Below are 7693 nucleotides of genomic sequence, written 5' to 3'. Positions count from 1 at the left end.
CACGTTTTTGTGGTTCTCCCAAATTAAGACAGACTGGGAAGCAGGATTAGATATCCATTCAGAAATACCAGGCCTCTGAAAGCCCTATGAAAAACAAAGGATCATGGTTAGATAATGCATTAGAAGTATAGCTCAGATTGGAAGTCAATAAAAATGAAGGAAAACAGCTTCAAATATTATCTAATACTTGGAATATGAAATGTACAAGTATGATTCCTAGAAAATTTGAAGTTGTGAAAATTAACCGGAATTCATGAACATCAACATTCTAGGCATTAGTGAGATAAGGTGGACTGGCTTTGGCCAATTTCAATCAGACAATATACTACGCCAGAAATGAAAAACATAGTAAAAAAGGTGTGTATTCATAGTTCATAAGACAATTTCAAGTTCTATCATGAAGTGCAATGTTGTGAGCAATAGGATATTATCTACATGCATATTGGAAGATCTATTAATATGACTATTATTCAAACATATGCACCATTAAACAAAACCAAAGAGGAGGATATGGAAGGATTTTTATGAAATCCTACAGTTCAAAATTGACTAGACATGAAATCAAGTTAATGATAACTGATAATTGGAATGCAAATGTTGGAAACAATGAAGAAGGAAGGGTAGCTGGCAAGTATAGACTTAGTGACAGAAATGAGTCCAGAAATTGTTCTTGTTGTTATGTGCCGTTGAGTCGCTTCTGACTCATAGTGACCCTATGTACAATAGCCCTAAACTCTGCTCTGTCCTGTGTGAATCGCACTGTCTCTGATACTCCCATTCCGATTACCCCAGTCACTGAATCAATCCACCTCATAGAGGGCCTTCCCCTTCTGTGCTGTCCCTACACCCTCCCAAGCATGATGTCCTTCTCTAAGGACCGGTCTCTCCTCACAACATGTCCAAAATATGTTAGACGGAGCCTCAGAATCCTTGTCTCCAAGGATTTACCTGGTTTAACCCTTTCCAGGATGAGTATGTTTGTTTTCCTAGCAGTCCATGGTACTCTCAATACTCTTCTCCAGCACCACAGCTCAAAGGTATCAATTCTCCCTTCTATCCTCCTTGGTCATTGTCCAACTCTCTGATGCATAACAAGTGATTGCAAAAACCATGACCTCTATCAGACGCACCTTAGTCTCCAGAGAGACACCATTGCTCTTCAGTACTATGGAGAGGTCCCTAACAGCAGACTTTCCCATGGCAGTATGCCTTTTAATTTCCTGGCTACGGGTGTAAAGAGTGTTGACTGTGGAACCAAGCAAACTAAAGCTGTGAACAATCTCTATCTCTTCACCATCCATACTGATGCTGCCAATTGGCCCAGTGGTGAGAATCTTTGTCTTCTTGACATTGAGCCTCAATCCACATTGGAAGCTGCAGTACATTCAATAATTTATTTCACATTTTTTCAAAACACAAAGGGAGATTTTACACGTGGACAAAGACTGACTGTAGCTGTGGAAGGAATAGCTGGAGAAGTTCAATATCAGTATTCAAAACTATGTTGGATGCTAACTGTGGAAGTGACCATCGATAACACAAGTGAATGATCAAACAGAATATGAAGAAAATGAAAACAAGTGCAAGAGCACAGGAATATGATTTTAAGTCCATTCCAAATGGATTTATAAATCATTTCAAAACAGGTTTGAAGCACTGAACATCAGTGATCAAAGACAATATGAGTTGTGGATGATACTAAAAATATCATCCATGAAGAAAGCAAAGAGTCACTAAGATAGTAGAGAAATAAAAAAACAAAATAAATGTCAAAAGAGACCTCCAAAATTGCAAAGGAGCATAAGGAAGCCAAAACAAAAGGAAGAGAGGCTGAAGTAAAGAGCTGAACAGAAGATTTCAAAAGATAGCAATACAAAGCAAACTAATATTCTAGATCTCATGCACAAAGTTCTAGAATTGGAGAATTTTTTCTCAGCCTTTTATAAGTTGAAAGAATTAAAAGAAACTCAATCTTCAAATTGCAATACTTACGGATGCTGTGGGGAAAATCTTGAATGATCCAGGAAATAAGAAAAGAAGATGGAGGAAATACACAAAATCACTAAAACAAAAAGATCTGGCCAACACTGAGATATTTCTGGAAGTACCATATGGTCAAGCGCCAACAGTAATGAAGGAATAAGTTCAAGCTGCAATACAGGCATTGGCAAAAAAATAAGACCTCAAGAATTGAAGATATACCAATTAATATATTTCAAATGACAGATGCAGTACTGGACATGCTTACCAATCTATGACAGGAAATTTGGATGACAGGCTCCTGACGAACTGATTGAAAGAACTGTGTATCTGTTCCCATTCCCAAGGAAGGCAATCCAACAGAATGATGAAATTATTGAACTATATCATTAATATCATATGCAAGCAAAATATTTCTGAAGATCCTTAAAAAAATGATGAGAATAGTACATAGACAGAGAACTGGTAGACGTTCAAGCTGGATTTAGAAGAGGCCATGGCACCTGGGATATCACGGCGGACGTCACATGAATCTTGGCTGAAAACAGAGAATATTAGAGTGTCTATATGTCATTTGTATGGATCACAACAAATAATGGCTAACATTGTGAATCTCAGAATACATAATTATGCTCATGTGAAACATATACCCAGATCAAAAGGTGGTTGTGCAAATAGAGCGAGGGGATATTACATAATTTTAAATTAGGAAAGGTGTGCTTTAGAGTTGTTCCCTTTCTCTATACCTATTCAATCTGTATGCTAGGTAAATTACTTGAGAATCTGGACTCTATAAAGAAGTATGTAACATCAGGATTGGAGCACAAATCATTAATAAAATTCATTAAGTGGATGTCATACCCTTGTTTGCTGAAAGTGGACTTGAATCACTTGATGCAGAGATTAAACACTGCGCAGCTTTCAGTGTGGGTTGTATCTCTACAAAAATCTACACCACTGGACCAATAGGGAACATTAAGAAAGATAAACAATTGAAAATGTCAGTGACTTCAACTTACTTATATCCATAATGCACTTGGTACTAGCAGTGTATCAGCAGATGTTTTGTTCTGGTAAAGTCTGGAGTCAAGGACCTCTCGAAATTATTGAGGAATAATGATGCCAGTTTGAAGACTAAAGTGTACCTGATTCAGGCCATGGTTTTCTCAGTTACTTGATATGCTTCTGAGAGCAGGACAAAGAATAAATATAACAGAAAAATTGATGTCTTTGAGTTGTGATGTTGGAAAACAGTGCTGAATATCCCATGGACTGCCAAAAGAACAACAAATATATAATGGAGAGGGTGTAGCCAGAGTGCTCCTTGGAGGCAAAGATAATATAATTTTGTGTCACATATTTTGGGCATGTTGCTAGGAGAGTTTATTCATTGGAAAAGAACATAATGCTTGGAAAAGAGGTGAAGGAGTGGAAGACCCTCAACCAAGTAGACTGGCATAATAATTACAGCAATGGGCTTGAGTATATCAGAGATTCTGAGTATGGCGCAGGTGAGGACAGGGTTCAGATCTGTTGTTCATAGCATCACTATCCGGTTTGCTTGACTTGATGGGATCTCACAACAACAACAGAATATTGTTTTATGAGAAATGTACACACACACATACACACCCCATTACCTAAATGCAAAACCTAGAAACAACTCAAATGCAGCGTGGAGAGGCAGTACCACTGTTCTTCTCAAGAGCACTCCATGGACACATACAGTCTATTTGGCAATGTGAATCTTTCTGTAACAATGATAAGATCAACACCACAACCTATAATTTGAGGAAACTTGTATAGAATTGCTTCTAATCTTATCCAAAGTCAAGAGGCTATACAGCAGTAAATGAAATGTTTCTCACAAACTACCTGTCTACCTTACAATTAGGAGACTAAAAATAGCCTGGCTTTATTGGTTAGAAAACAATTGCTTAGCAAAATCCATGGACAGACAAAACAACTTCACCTGATATGCTGACAATGCAGCTTCAAATGCAGCTCCCAAGGATGTGAAATTATATGGAGTTCTTAGGAAGTAATCACGTCCCTGGGTGGTACAAGCTATTTGCAAACCTAAAGTATTGTGGTGGGTGTGCTGAAGAATGAATGCCTGGCCATCTGCTTCCTTAGAAGTCATTACAGGTCTTAGCTATGGCTGTTGAGTGCTTTCTGACTCAGGGTACTGCCCACATTGCAAAGCAGAACTACTTCATTAGGGTGATTTTGGCTGGAACCTTTATGAAGCTGCCCTTCACGTCTTTATTCCAGGATGCTTTTAGGTGGACTCCAACAACCCAACATTTGGTTTGTAGTGGAGCATAAACAACTTGCATGGTTCAGGGACTACCAAATAGATGACAGTAATGAAAACCTTAGGAGGCCCTTGTACTCTATAGCACGTTGGGTGGCCAAGAGCTAAAGTTGTCTAAGCAACAGTTTGCATGTATTCCGGGTCAGAGAGATATGAACGTTCTTCCATCTCCTGGAACGAGGAATGGATGCTCTGTCTCCTCCATGCATCCACCTAGACCATACACAGTTGTGCTATTAACCTGAAGGTGGAGCCTTTCTGGTGGCTTGATTCTACTAAGGTTTCAAAGGGAGAAAGGAGAAATCTCTTCCATGAAATTAATAGCCTCCAAAAGCCCACTGGAGGGCCAGCTGTCAGTTGGTTCTGACTAGAAAGCAGTGGGTACTATCCTATAGTACCATTTTACCAAGGTCTTGGTGGCAAAAGTCATGACTGTTAAACATAACACATATATTTTTTTTTCTTTAGTATGGAATGTCAGGAAAATACAAACATTTGGAAAAAAAAAACCCTTATCCCAAAGATGACCATTGTTTACCTTTCACTGCTTTCCCTTCCTTATTTTCCTGATTTTATGATAAATATACAGCAAAATTTCTAAAAAAATGTAAATAAATAGCATATTTTATCCTATTATGATATCTACTGATATTATACTCAAGGGACTAAAGATACTTTTTCTCCCAATTATTTTATGTTATTAAAAATAGTGGTAGTACACTCCATTGATTCATTTCTTATGGCCTTGAGAACATTACGAAATCTCTGTTGGGTTTTATCACCTCATCTGTAAAAGAAAGATAATAATAAAATAAAGTCTCCTTCTAGCAACTATAGTGACAAGTGCAAAGATGAAGTGTGTCAGGTCTGCCTGGAATGGATGAAAATTTCAATAGGTGTAAGGTGTTTTTATTCTCTCACTACTACTATGGAGCTGGAGTCAGAAAATCAAAAGCGCCGAACTTGTTCAGCATTTCTTTCTTTCTTTTTTAAAAACAAACAAACAAACAATGTTTATTAGTCCCAGCAGGGGTGGCCTGCATGGGGTGGTGGGTGGGCTAGAGCAGGGTGTTTGTGGGCTGTGAGGAGTCTACAGTCATGGGATGGAGGGTCTTGGAGAGAAGGGGCTGAGCTTGCTGGCCAGTTTCAATGGTGCTTCAGGTTTGCTAGTGAACACGTTTCATGAAGGCGTCATGGCAGGCCAGAGAAACACCCCCAATAAGATTAAGAAATTCTTGGAAATCTTGCTTCCCATCAGTGTTGAGGTCCAGTTTCTTCATCATGCGGTCAAGGACACCGGGGTCCTTCTGATTCTTTGTGAAGGCAGCCAGTTCTGTATTCATGAAATTCAGGAACTCCGTTTTGGAGAGGGTAAGGCTGTTTCCATCCTGTCCAGCGTACCTCTGGAACACAGAAATCAGGGACTCAATGCACCGCTCGGTCTCCTTGGGGCTAGTGACTTTTACCATATCGCAGCGGACCAGAGTGCAGTGGCTGTGGCTTGGAGTGGCAGCGGATGTGCCTTTTAGCATTTCTTAAGCTCAAGGAACTGAAGAACAAATTCAAACCTCAAGTATCTATCATCAAGGATGCTTTAGGCAGAATATTAAATGATCCAGGGAGTATTAAAAGAAGATCAAAAGAATATACTTAGTGATTGTATCGAAAGGAATTGGCAGACACAGAAGAATATCATGAAATAACATATGAGTTAGAGCCTATGGTGATGAAGGAAGAAGTTTAAGCTGCTTTGAAGGAAATAACAAAGAATAAGGCCCCAGGAATAGATGTTATACCAATTGACGTATTTCAGCTAACAGATGTTACCCTGGATGTGCATACCAAGTTGTGCCAAGAAATCTGGAGAACAACCACTTGGCCAACTGACTGGAAGGGATCTATACCTGTTTCCATTCCAAAGAAGAGTGACCCAACAGAATGTGGAAACTGTAAAACAATATCATTGATTTCACATGCAAGCAAGATTCTGCTGAAGATTATCCAAAAAATGACTGGAACAGCACATCAGCAGAGAGCTGCCAGAAGTCCAGGCTGGGTTTAGAATGGGTCGTGGTACTAGGGATATTGTAGCTAATGTTAGATGGATCTTAGCTGAAAGCAGTGAATGCCAGAAGAATGTCTAGCTGTGTTTCATTGATTATGCAAAGGTATTTGACTGTGTGGCTCATAACGAACTGTGGTTAACTCTGGGAAGAATGGGAATCACAGAACACTTGATCGTTCTAATGTGAAACCTATACTTGGACCAACAGGCAGTTGTCAGAACACAGAAAGGAAACACTGCATGGTTCAAAACTGGGAAGGGTGTATGACAGGGATGTGTCCTACCTCCATACCTTTTCAACTTGTATGCAGAACAGATTATCTGGGAGGCTAGGCTCTATGAGAAGTGTGGCTTCAGGATTGGTGGAAGATCTATTAACAATCTGTGCTATGCAGATGATACAACCCTGCCTGCTGAAACTGAGGAGGACCTGAAGCATTTGCTGCAGAGAGAGGGTCAAGGACTGCAGCCTTCAATATGAATTGAGGCTCAATATCAAGAAGACAAAGATTCTCACCACTGGACTGATTGGCAGCATCAGGATGGATGGTGAAGAGACTGAGATTGTTAACAACTTTAGTTTGCTTGGCTCCACAATCAACACTCTTGGCAACAGCAGCCAGGAAATTAAAAGGCATATTGCCATGGGAAAGTCTGCTGTTAGGGTCCTCTCCAAAGTACTGAAGGGTAATGATGTCACTCTGGAGACTAAGGTATGTCTGATACAGGCTATGGTCTGTGCAATAAGCTGTTATGCATCCGAGAGTTGGACAATGACTAGGTAAGATAGAAGGAGAACTGATACTTTTGAGCTGTGGTGCTGGAAAAGAGTATTGAATGTACCATGGACTGCTAGGAAAACAAACAGATTCACCCTGGAGAGAGTTAAAGCAGGCTGCTCCTTGGAGGCAAGGATTCTGAGGCTTCCTCTGACATACTTTGGACATGTGGTAAGGAGGGACAGGTCCTTGGAGAGGGATATTATGCTTGGGAGGGTGGAGGGACAGCTCAGGGGGGGAAGACCCTATATGAGGTGGAATGATTCAGTGACTGGGGTAATTGGGATGGGAGTGTCAAGAGACAGTGCGATTGGCACAGGACAGAGAGGAGTTTAGGACTGTTGTACATAGGGTCGCTATGAGTTGCAAGCGACTTGATGGCACATAACCACCACCACAACACTGCTATGTGTATCTACTACAAACTTGCAGGCAGAAATACTAGCAAATCTAGGGTTAATCTGAGTGGAGTAGGGGGTTTCAGAAACTATAATCTTGAGGATTTTTAAGAACCTTTTCAAAGGATGAGACATCTCCTTGGTCTCAGGATTG

The 7693-nt window shown here is 40.1% G+C and overlaps 1 pseudogene; it reads right to left on the bottom strand.

Annotated features, from left to right (window-relative positions):
• Positions 1-5463: 5463 nt before the first annotated feature.
• LOC102871477 lies at positions 5464-5766 on the bottom strand (annotated as a pseudogene).
• Between the last annotated feature and the right edge of the window lie 1927 nt (positions 5767-7693).

Source organism: Elephantulus edwardii, unplaced genomic scaffold (genome assembly GCF_000299155.1).
Source record: "Elephantulus edwardii isolate Elephantulus edwardi_28Jun2011 unplaced genomic scaffold, EleEdw1.0 scaffold00337, whole genome shotgun sequence".
NCBI classification, from domain to species: Eukaryota; Metazoa; Chordata; class Mammalia; order Macroscelidea; family Macroscelididae; genus Elephantulus; species Elephantulus edwardii.
Note: the sequence above shows the minus strand (reverse complement) of the source record. Positions and strands in the feature narration are given on the sequence as shown.